The sequence below is a fragment of the Leptonychotes weddellii genome, chromosome 5 (assembly GCF_054177405.1).
Source record: "Leptonychotes weddellii isolate Sample4059 chromosome 5, ASM5417740v2, whole genome shotgun sequence".
NCBI classification, from domain to species: Eukaryota; Metazoa; Chordata; class Mammalia; order Carnivora; family Phocidae; genus Leptonychotes; species Leptonychotes weddellii.
Window position 1 is genome coordinate 139,660,189 of NC_138373.1, and position 11,762 is coordinate 139,671,950.

The window sequence follows — 11,762 nt, forward strand, 5'->3', positions numbered from 1 at the left end:
TTCATGCCATAAGTTTATTTACAAACATATTGAGTATGTTGAAAACAAGAGTTTGATCTATTTTTCAAAGAGCCTACACCTCTTAAAATGTTCCTTTTCACACGTTTGATGGATTAATTAAAACATCCTTATTTCTTAAGCAGCTGATGTCTTACTATAAAAAAAAAAGGTGGAGCAAATCCAGATCCAAAGTACAAAGTCATGATAAGTAGTAATCGCCACTTGTTTTCCACTGAAAATGGCAAATTCTTCCCTGGGCCTTCCTCATAGTGGCTCCTACAGACCACAGAGGTTGTGAACCTCCGGATGCTCTGTCCCAACATGGCGCTGTTGGAAGTTCTGCGAAAAGGGCAGAGCCCTGAGACCATAGAAATGGCAGCATTACCAAGTCCTCCTCTTCTCACGACCTTGTTCCTCAGCCCACCAACAAATATATCTTAAAGAAGCAACCCAAATTTTCACATATAAATGGGTATTGGCCTTCAAACAGAACTTGCCACTATATGACTCAATATCACCCAACACTATCACCAACATAGAGAGCTCTGTGAAACTTCTTTGCAGAATTTCCTTAGAGACTGACCACTCACCTCAAAAGAAAAATGTGTTCTTTTACTTTTTAATCATTCCCAGATTTTCATGGAATTGCCAAATGAATAGGAAGGCTTTGGAGGGTCAAGGACAAGTATCTCCAAATGAAAATACTGCCTTGCCAGAAATGTACATTTTTTAAAGATTTATTTATCTATTTTAGAAAGAGAGAGAGAGCACATGCATGTGGGGGGGGGGTGAGGGGGGCAGGGGAGAGGGAGAGAGAAACTCAGGCGGACTCCACGCTGACTGCTCAATCTCACAACCCAGAGATCATAACCTGAGCCAAAACCAGAGTCAGCCGCTTAACCAACTGCACCACCCAGGCGCCCCACATGTACATTTTTTTAAAGTTTATTTTTTTAGTCATCTCTACACCCAACGTGGGGCTCAAAGTCACAACCCCAAGATCAAGAGTCACACGCTTTTCCAACTGAGCCAGCCATGTGCCCCCAGAAATATACATTTTTAACAGGAGAAGGCAGCATTCTGATAAGCTTTTACAGGGTAGGAAGCAGAGAGATGCGGGGAGGGGAGAAGGGCCCACTGGAGTAAGAACTGAGAATGAGAAAGAAATTTTGGTGCTATTTACTCTACTCCCCTTTCAGGGATTCAAAGCAGGTATGGATGTACTGAAAGCTCTATGGAAACACTTGTTTAACTTGGTTCAGCCTATCCTTTCTCAAACTGAGTTGACTGCAAATCCCCATCTCCATGTAACAATTTTTAACATCCCAGTTCTACAGGACGTGTTTTGGGGAATATAGTAGCCTATGACAGCTCTAAGGCAGCACCCCCCCCGTGATTCTCACGTGTGTACTCCCCTCCCACATTTAATAGAGCCAACTTGTGTAATGAAAATGATATTGCAGAAATGATAGAGCATAACCTTTGAGGCTGGGCCATTAGAAACACTGTGGCTTTCACCTTGCACTCACTTGGATTGCTCACTCGGGGAAAAGCGCCACCATGTCATGAGGACACTCAAGCTCCCTGGGGAGAGGCCCACATGTGGAGGGACTGAACACCATGTGAGCGAGCCATCTCGGAAGTGAATCCTGCAGCCCCAGTCAAGACCTCAGATAACTCCAGCCCCAACCGACAACCTGACTGCAACCTCAGGAGGGACCCTGAGCCAGAACCACCTGGCTAAGCCAGTCTTGAATTTCAAACCACAGAGACTATGAGAGATCATAAATACTGACTGCTGTTTAAGCCAATAAGTTGGGGAGTAACTTGTTACACAGCAATAGATAACTAGTACAGGGAATATTAACCTAAAGCATTTGGTATCAATCATTTTGGTATGTCATTTAATAAGCATGAAGATGTAGTGTGGAATATGTTTTGCATTGTTCTACCTCTCTACACACAGGTAATTGCTTAAGGAATAAACTCACACCTAAAGCCAAGCCAATCAGGGTCATTCCTTAGGATTTGTGTAACTGAAGCTGAACAAAGAGATTTATTCTCTGGTGGTAAGGACAAGAGATATGAGACTCAGGAGCGGCTGGTGGCCATATTCCATGCTGTGTAAAGAAAGCTTTTCTTTTTTTTTTTTTTTTTTAAGATTTTATTTATTTATTTGTCAGAGACAGAGAGAGCGGCAGGCAGAGGGAGAAGCAGGCTCCCTGCTGAGCAAGGAGCCCAATGCGGGACTCGATCCCAGGACCCCGGGATCATGACCTGAGCCGAAGGTAGACACTTAACTGACTGAGCCACCCAGACACCCAAAGAAAGCTTTTCTACGAGAAAGAATTTGACAACACAGAGTGAAGTGGGGTTGAGAGCTTGAGAAAAAAACAATACCTAGCAGTATTCTGGTCCCTAGTTCTAGTGACCACTGATATTATCCGCCCCTCACTCTTCGCAGTGTGAGCCTTCCAATAAATTCCCCTTTTGGGGGTGCCTGGGCAGCTCAGTCAGTTGAGCCGCCAACTCTTGTTTTGGCTCAGGTCATACTCTCAGTTGTGAGATTGAGTCCCACCTTGGGCTCCATGCTCAGTGGGGAGTCTGCTCAAGATTCTTTCCCCTCCGTCTCCCTTCCCTTCTGTTCCTCCCTCTGCTCTCTCTCTCTCAAATAAATAAATATTTTTTTTAAATCCCCTTTTTGCCTAAATTGGTTTAAGTTGGTTTTCTAAATCTTGTCTCCAAAAGAATCTTGACTGATACACTCCCACATAACTTCATGCTTCCCATAACACAGCAGTGGTAACACTAGGCTGTAATTGCTATTACTTATCTACCTCCCTGTCCACAGTGATCTTCAAGTTCACAGCATTCTGCCCTTCTCTGGAAACTACAACTCACAGATAGGGTAGGACTCCAACAACCATGTCTGTACCTCACAATCTTGGACCCTGAACCATACATACATAGTTAAGTCACTCAAGGTGAACCAATCGGATTCTTCCTTTAGGAATTTGGAACTGATACCCACAGAGATTGGACACAGAAACCCCCTCACACTAACAAGAGTACTCTCAGAGGAGGTGGTTAACCTCCAGCTAGTAAGGTGCCCCAAGATGCCTTAGTCCCTGTGAATTCTCTAAGAACCTCTAGTATTCTTCCAACAAGCCTGCAAGGACATTTTGCTTCCTAAAGCCAAAAGAAATTTGACTAATACATGCCCTTACCTACTGTAATCTCCATGTGAGCAGGACAACTTGTTCATCTTCAGATACACAGTCAGAATTCACTAAATATTTTATGAATGACTGCAGCTCACTGCACTCGGTGGGAAATGCTCTTCTTCCCACCTACTTGGCTAAATCCTGATTATTTTTACTCTCATGTCTTCAAGGCCCTGAACTCCTCTGCCCTGGCCTTGGTTCTCCCTGTGCTGTCAACTATAGGGACCAATGAGTCCTTTGTAAGCAGTACATCACATCCCTAATCAGGGATGCATTTTAGATACTAGAGGTCCTAGGCCTCCCATCACCCAGGAAGCCTTATTTTTGACTGCATGCCGAGGGTCTCCAGTCCTGTCATCCTGTTTTTACTGTGCATCTTATCTATGCTGAGCTAGAACTATGCTGACTAGATAGTTTCCATGGCCAAAGCTGGTTTTATTCTGACAATGCCATGTTTCCAGCAGGCTCTGACCCTTAGATCTTATTATTCCTCTGGTCTTTGCTCTCAGTAGTCGAGAAGGGGCTTTTTAGCGTGACCCATTGCTTTGGGTGGGAAAGAATGAGTTTCAGGGAAATTTATGCCTTTCATAGACCCATCATTCTAAGAATAGACCTTGTATATGAATAGAATAAGAGTTGGTGGAGAATGGGACAGAGCATGGGAGTTATAAATCAAGTTCAGGAGCTTCCAGTTGCAAGAAGAGGAGCTAAGAAATTGTGGTTAGCAGAGGATAAAGAAGCAAAGTGGGCAATTGTTGAATTGTTGAATTGACTACCTAAAATTCATTCCCCATTTTCTCCTGTTTCTAAAAGTACCCAGAGTTTCATTTGCATAGCTGCTTCTCTATGCTTAGCTATGGATGGAATTGATACCCCTTTAGCTCCAGGCCCAAAGAGCCTGAGCCAATCACCTTCTACCTCAGGGATCAATCATCATGTGGCGTTCCTCTGGTCACAGCACCTGATGAGCACATTACCTAAACTGGTTTAATCAGATTGAAGCCCAGCATTTTCTTTGATATTTGGAGGAGAAAATCTATCTTTCTCTGACATGGAAGAAATATGTAGACCCAGGAGCTGTTGGCAGCCATCTTGCACCCATGAGGGCAGGTAACCTTTGGATAAAACTGGCACCATGAAAGGTGGAGTTGAAAATGAAAATGACTTGGGGGAGGGGCACCTGGCTGGCTCAGTCAGTTGAGCATTCAATTCTTGATCTCTGGGTGGTGAGTTCAAGCCCCACATTGGGCACAGAGTTTAGAAAAAAGGAAAGAAGGAAGGAAGGAAGGGAGGAAGGAAGGAACGAAGGAAGGAGGAAGGAAGGAAGGAAGGAAGGAAGGGAGGAAGGAAGGAAGGAGGAACAAAGGAGGAAGGAAGGAAGGAAATGAACTGGGGCACCTGGTTGGCCCAGTCAGTGGAGCATGCGACTCTTGGTCTCAGGATCCTAGAGCCTGAGGCTCACACTGGGGGTAGAGTTTACTTTAAAAAAAATTTCTTTTTAATGAACTGAGTCCTGGGTGATGTCTTTGATCTCCTAGATCAAACTAACCTGGAAGGCCATTCTACATCTGGACTTGGCAGTGACATAAGCCAATAAACTCTCTAAGAGGTTAGAGTTTGCATTCAGTTTTCTGATACCTAACATCTAAAAAGTATGAACCAATACACAAGGGCTAACTAGCAAGCACCACATGCTAGAGTTTGAGCAGAATCATAGGGATGGTCTTCTACTAAAGAAGGACTTTTCCACAGTCTCTCAGCCCTGCCCCTCAGTAGGTATAAACCCACTGGTTTTAAAAGGGTAGACTTAGAGCCCCAGAGTTGACAGAAATTCATAGAATCGTTGAAATGGATGTGGTAATTCTAAAGCTTAGCAGCAGAAAATGCCTTGTGATTTGAGCTATATTTAAAATTGCTACATCTAGTATGCTTTATTTAAAGTGTGGTTTAGTCATAAGCAAATAAAAATTTACTGGCTGAACTCACTTCCAAGTTTAAATGTTGGGAACTGACAGAGGCTACTACCTTCTACTGAACTGTAGAGAACTTAGAAGTTTTTTGGGTTTGTCCAGTTTATTAGAAGGGAGTTTTTGAGGAAGAAAAAAAAAGATCTTCAACCTTTTGGAAAATAAAGTCATTTGTTTTCCTGAAGTCCCAGTAAGTTGGAAGCAAGGTGGGATGCACGTGTCCTTCTAGTGAACTCTCCCCCACAGCCCTGCATTTGATCCCTCTCTGGGCACGCTCCACTTCCCCTGCATGACAGCCTTTGATAAAACTGGCCTCATGAAATGTTGTACCTAGTGAACACTTGAGGAGAGTGATTCTGCATCAGGCTGTGAGCCAGAGACTGGGCAGGGCTGTTGGAACTCAGGTAGGCCTTTTATCCCTCCAGGCCCTGGTCCCATGCCCCTCACCAGTGCCCTCCAGCTCACCTTTCCATTCTCTGCTGGGACCTTGATCCACATAGTATTGTCATTTTCCCCTTATTTCCAACTTCTTTTCTCCTGATTCTTCCACTTAATCTATAAACATGCTCAAATTGCTCCTCATCCTAAAGAAAGAAAAGGGAGGAGGGGAAAAGGGAGGGAGAAAAATAGAAAACACAACCCTCTTGTACCAGATTGAATAGTGCCCCAACCCCCAAATTCATGTCTACCTGGAACTTCAGAATGTGACCTTATTTGGAAACAGAGTCTTCGAAGATGTAATTAGTTAAAGAGATCATACTGAATTAGGGTGAGACCTAATCTAATGACTGGTATCCTTATAAGAGAAAACAGAGATCCAGAGGAGACACACAGGGAGAATACCATGTGAACACAGGCAGAAATTGGAGGAATATATCTATCTACAAGCCAAGGAATGCCAAAGATTGCCAGCAACCACTGGAAGCTGGGAAGAGGCAAGGAAGAATCCTCTGCTAGAGCCTTCAGAGAGAACATGGCCCTACCAACATCTTGATTTCATACTTCTATCCTCCAGAACTACATGAATAAACTTCTGTTGTTTTAAGGCACCCAGTTTGTGGTAATTTGTTATGGTAGCTCTAGGAAACCAATACACTTCCCATTTTGTTATTTTTCTTCTTGCTCTTTTGAACTTTCTAATTTTTCTACAATGGACATGGATTATTTGGACAACAAAAACTTAAAAATTCCAAACCCGGGGCGCCTGGGTGGCTCAGTCGTTAAGCGTCTGCCTTCAGCTCAGGTTATGATCCCAGAGTCCTGGGATCAAGCCCCGCATCGGGTTCCCGGCTCCGCGGGAAGCCTGCTTCTCCCTCTCCCACTCCCCCTGCTTGTGTTTCCTCTCTCGCTGTGTGTCTCTCTGTCAAATAAATAAAAAAACAAAAACAAAAACTTCCAAACCCTTCCTTGATTCTGCAACCCCTTGTTCCTTCCCTTCTCTCAAAGGCTATCTATACCCACTGTCTCTACTTGCTCTCTTCTCAAACCCTCCTCAACCCACCCACTGCTCTGGCTTCTGCCCACACCATCCCAATGAAACTGCCCCAGCAAAGTCTCCATGCTGCCAAATCCCCCAATTTTTAACCTTTCTTAATGACTCTCTCTGCCACATCTGTCAAATACTCTTGCCTTCTTAAAAAACTCTCCCTCTAACAACGCATATCATGGAGTATTTACAGCAATTAAAAACTACTGGTTAGAGGGGCGCCTGGGTGGCTCAGTTGTTAAGTGTCTGCCTTCGGCTCAGTTCATGATCTCAGGGTCCTGGGATCGAGCCCTGCATTGGGCTCCCTGCTCTGTGGGAAGCCTGCTTCTCCCTCTCCCCCTCCCCCTGCTTGTGTTCCCTCTCTCGCTGTGTCTCTCTCTGGCAAATAAATAAATAAAATCTTTAAATAAATAAATAAAAATAAAAACTATTGGTTAGATGTATATACATCACAGCAGACATGGGTGGATTTTAAAACATAATGTTTGGTGAGAAAAGTAAGAAATGGAAAGAGATATCTAACACATAATTTATATAAACTAAAAATATATACACAAAGCATCAATATACATTTTTTTCAAATACATTAGAATGGTTTCCCACATGGTGATGGGGACAAAAGGAATAAATAAATAGAATAAGATCTTATGCATACTAGTTCATAGTATGCCATGAGCTAGAGAGTACAGTTGGCTCAACCCTCTACACTGGGGGTCACCTCCCCTACCCCAAGAAAAACCCATCTCTCTTCCCTGGGCTTTCATGATGCCACACTCACCTATTCCCCCTCCCTTTTTTTTCTTCCCATAAATGTAGTTCCTTAGGGTTCCTCAGGGCTCCTTCTGTTCTTGCTTAGTCTCCCACAATTGGGCCTTCAAATATCATCAAAGGATGATGACTCTCATATCTATATTTCTAAATCCAGTTCCATAAATCCAACTTACTTATATATCAGGAATACATGTTCGTGAATTTATCAGAGCTAGGATGAGCTTCACGATCAAAATGTAGTGGCTTAGATTAAAATCCGGAGTCAGCCTTATGCAGGTTAAGGGTGTATTGTGATACAAGACGCAAAAAATAAGGCTCTCCTTTCATTTTTCACCTGGCCTTTTACTGCTTACTTACTGTCAGGCAAGCAAGTAGACACTGGGCTTATTTCACCTAAACAGTAGCTGCTATAACACATAAATCCTAAGATCTCAGTGTCATATTATAATCAAGCTTATTTCTCACTCACATCACAGATCAATGCAAGTGTAACTGGTGGGGCAATCATCCTCCATCAGTGATCTAGGGACGGGGGCTGCTTCTTGTGACTTCACCATCTTTAACATACAGCACACAAAGTCAGCCCTGGGGGATGTCTCCACACCAGCCATCCAGAAGAAGAAATTAGCACTGAAGATGGTCCCTGGGAGATTCTTATGGAACAGGCCTGCACGTGATCACCTCTGCCCATATTCCAATGGGCAAAACTCAACATAGGGCCACATTTAACTGCAGAGGAGACTGGAAAATACGGTCCAGGCATGTGCCCAGAAAGAAGAGGAAATAATTCAGGCAGACATAGCAAACTCTTCCACAGTGCTTTTCCTGCATTATCTCATGTACTCTTTCCACAGCTACTTTATTATCTCTGTTTTACCAATTAGAAAATCAAATCATAGAGAAAAGTGAACAACGAGCCTCAAACACTCAATACTCTGAAGCATTTTCTCCCGGCCAGACTTACCAGTCAGGCAGCCAATCAGAGCTGCAAGATCTGATTGCCAAAATAAATCCACCTACATCAGCAACTTGTTGCTAAAATCCTTGAAGATGGCATGAACTTCGTTTAGGAAATGGTGGACAGTCCAAGAGTCACAATTACCAATCTCTTTTTTTCTCTCTTTTCAGAGTTCAGCATTTGAACACAGTGATATACAAATGACTGGTACAGAATTTTCTTCTTATGTAACAGTGGATGGGTGCTGTGCTTTGATGGTCTTGGTTTAGAGCCATATTCCTTATTCATTATGTTCAGGTCCCTTTTCTTTCAAACCTATTGATGAAAGATAAAGGATTCACCTAGCCAGCTGAGAGCTGACATCTAAGCCTTGTTCCATGCACTGCACTCCAATAGGCAGTTCTAAATTTTTTGAGGTATTGCACTTGATTTATAACCTCTTTTAAATTCTGGTAATGCCAAACCTAATGAAGGTCTTTACCTCCCTCTTAAAGTCTGACCATATGTTGACATCAGGTACATTATTCATAATTCCTCATACAAGACTTCCCAGCAATAATCCAGTGTGAGAATAGGCCAGAATGACCTTGCAGAGAAAAAAGAAAAAGTGTTACATTTGTTTATTCAGTTCTCATGATGAGACACTGAGTTAGTGGGCATCTGGAGAAGTTGGAAGTTGTCTGCCAAAAGAAAATAATTTCTATTTTCCAAACTTGACACAAGCCATGTATGTGTACCCTTGTCTCTCATAGTCATGTTTTATAAACCTCTTTTATCAAAGCTAAAAAAAAAGGGGTTAAAGCTATCCCACTGCTCCAAGACAGTGGAAAGGAGACAGTCCTTGCCCTGCTGGAAAACAGAGGGGCTCTTTTGCAGTTAACAAAGGTACAGGGAATCTCAATGAAATTTCCCCTTGGGGCCTACAGTGTAAACACTGACACTAGACAACTGTCTCATTCAACTTTGTTTCCATAATGCTGAACACTTAAGAAGTGCATGAGTATTGGGGCACCTGGGTGGCTCGGTCAGTTAAGCATCTGACTCTTGATTTCAGCTCAGGTCATGATCTCAGGGTCATGGGATCAAGTCCCATGCCAGGCTCAGCACGGAGTCTGCTTGTCCCTCTCCCTCTGCTCCTCCCCTTGAGCTCTCTCTCTCTCTCAAATAAATAAATAAATAATAGAGGTGAGTGAGTATTAAAAATATTTGAATTATTTAATGTTAGGCCATTTCACCTTCTAAAATCAAAACTTTAGAACTCTGTAAAAATTCAGCAGACTTATTCAGAATACTATTCCTTTATTACTGAGACAATAAAAATTGGGTTGTGTCTTCACATTTTCAGGAATTTGGTATGAGAAAAATATTAACAAACTGCAAGGAAATTATTTTAATATAATTTCTTGCAATTGATTTTTATGAGAATAAAATTTTTTTTTACCCTCCTCATTATTGAAACTTAAAAAACAATCAATGAACATAAACCTTTGGAAATCAAAACGCTATTTAGGTTTTGTTTTGGCAGGCAGGTCTTAAGTTCCTGGAAAAAAATGTACTGAATCAACAGGTCTAGTTAAGTAAAACACATCACCTGTTTTTCCCCTGTAAAAGGTTTCGCTCCTAGATGATTTCTATGGCTTAACTCCTAGTACTGTACTGATTTCAGCAGTCTGGAAGCTTCCTCTGACTCTCCCTTTATTTAAGCTTTCCAAGTGTTACAACTTGGTTTAAAACACAAAATCAAAGCCACAAATACACACACACACACACACACATTCTCCTTTCCAGAGCTCTCCTAATCATCTCATATACTTTTCAAGGAGACTGGCAGCTCCAAGGGAATCTTCATCTTCTCTCTCTGTTTGGTTGCCCAGGAAGGCCGAGCACATCCTCATAGATGATGTTGGACGGGCACGTCAGCCTGGCAGCGAGAACACGCTCTGGCCCAGCAACTGCCATGACACTGCCAAGAAAAGCAGCACCCCCATCTCCCTCCCTCAGACACCCGGGTGGCCCGAGCCAGATTTGTAATCTGGACTAGGATCCAAACTTCCAGCCCAGAGCAAACCAACTGCTCCAGGCCAGGAACCTAGGATTCTTCTGACCTGGAATGACTCAGGAGTTGGCAAGTTAAAATCCACCAACCTAAGCTAAGCTAAACCAGGGGTTGCCTCTGAATCAAACCAGCATTTATTCTTCCTCCAATGACTTAATCAGCCTCTGATAAAAATTAATCAGAGACTCAAGTGGTTTATAATTCTACTCTTTTAAATACAATCCCTGCAGTAAAAGTATTCTGTATGGTGCTATAACGATGGATACATAATACCATCCTATTTATCCAAACATATAGAATGTAAGCCTAATGTTACCAAGAGTGAACCCTAATGTAAACCATGGGCTTGGGATGATAATGATGTGTCCATGTAGGCTGATCAGTTGTAACAGATGTACCACTCTGGTTCTGGATGTTCATAGTGGGGGAGATTGTGCATGTGAGGGAGGAGGGAGGACAGGGGAAGGCAAAGATTTATGTATTCTCTGTACTTTACACTCAATTTTGCTATGAACCCAAAACTGCTTTAAAAAATAAAGGCTATTAAAAAACAGTAATAGATAGAGATGCCTAGGTGGCTCAGTTAAGCCACTGCCTTTGGCTCAGGTCATGATCGATGGAGTCCTGCATCAGGCTCCTTGCTCAGTGGGGAACCTGCTTCTCCCTCTACCTGCCACTCCCCCGCTTGTGAGCACTCGCTCTTTCTCTCTAATAAATAAATGAATAAAATCTTAATAATAATAATAAATAAACTCCCTAAATATCCCATTGGCAATATATACTTATATACTAATATTTAATTGAGTGCTATTGTATTACAGTAATTAAAATTATAACCTGGGATTACTTTTTTAAAGATTTATTTATTTTTTAGAGAGAGAGAGCATGGGGGCTGGGGGTGGGGGGCAGAGGAAGAGGGAGAGAGAGAATCTAGAGCAGACCCCGCTGAGCACAGAGCCTGGCAATGTGGGGCTTGATCTCACAACCCTGAGATCAGGACCTGAGCCGACACCAAGAGTCAGTTGCCTAACAAACTGAGCCACCCAGGTGCCCCTATTTGATATTTTTTAAACCTTGATTTTCCACATGTGGATTACATGGATCAAAAAATTTAATCTTATGAATTATACTTTATAGTATAATTTTAAAACACAGATAAAAAGAAAAGATAAAAGAAAATGAGGGGGAACCTGGGTGGCTTGGTTGTTTAAGCGACTGCCTTCAGCTCAAGTCTGGGATGGAGCCCCAAGTGGAGTCAGGCTCCCTGCTCAGCAGGGGGTCTTCTTCCCCCTCCCCCCCC

The 11,762-nt window shown here is 42.7% G+C and overlaps 1 pseudogene; it reads right to left on the reverse strand.

Annotated features, from left to right (window-relative positions):
• On the reverse strand, positions 1–584 carry LOC102728496 (cytochrome c oxidase subunit 7C, mitochondrial pseudogene; annotated as a pseudogene).
• Positions 585–11,762: the final 11,178 nt, after the last annotated feature.